This window comes from Penaeus monodon, chromosome 28 (genome assembly GCF_015228065.2).
Source record: "Penaeus monodon isolate SGIC_2016 chromosome 28, NSTDA_Pmon_1, whole genome shotgun sequence".
Classification (NCBI taxonomy): domain Eukaryota; kingdom Metazoa; phylum Arthropoda; class Malacostraca; order Decapoda; family Penaeidae; genus Penaeus; species Penaeus monodon.
Genome location: NC_051413.1, coordinates 32,636,867 through 32,637,132, shown reverse-complemented (window position 1 = coordinate 32,637,132; position 266 = coordinate 32,636,867). Strand labels below are relative to the sequence as shown.

Sequence of the window (266 nt, the reverse complement as noted above, 5' to 3'; positions counted from 1 at the left end):
AAGTTTACGGCTTATTCTATTCATCTTGGTATACTGTTTGGTAAATGTTTTTGTGCCGGTACGAATGTTTTTTTTTTTTCTAATTGCTTGATTTGTCGAATGGTGTAAAAATTATCTTTAAATTAAACAAATATTGAACTCTTATTTCCTCCGAGTTTGTTTAATAACAGATCTAAATACTCTTTTTTAGTGTCTGAAATAAAATCTACACTGTCTTCTATTTTTCAAGCTATCTTTCTTACTCCAAACGTTATTGGAACGTGAGT

General features: G+C 28.9%; 1 protein-coding gene across 1 annotated transcript in view; it reads left to right on the top strand.

Moving 5' to 3' along the window:
• LOC119591177 (cartilage oligomeric matrix protein-like) overlaps positions 1–266 on the top strand; it is a 14,802-nt gene that overhangs the window by 7,943 nt on the left and 6,593 nt on the right. The gene's annotated exons all lie outside the window — the stretch shown is intronic.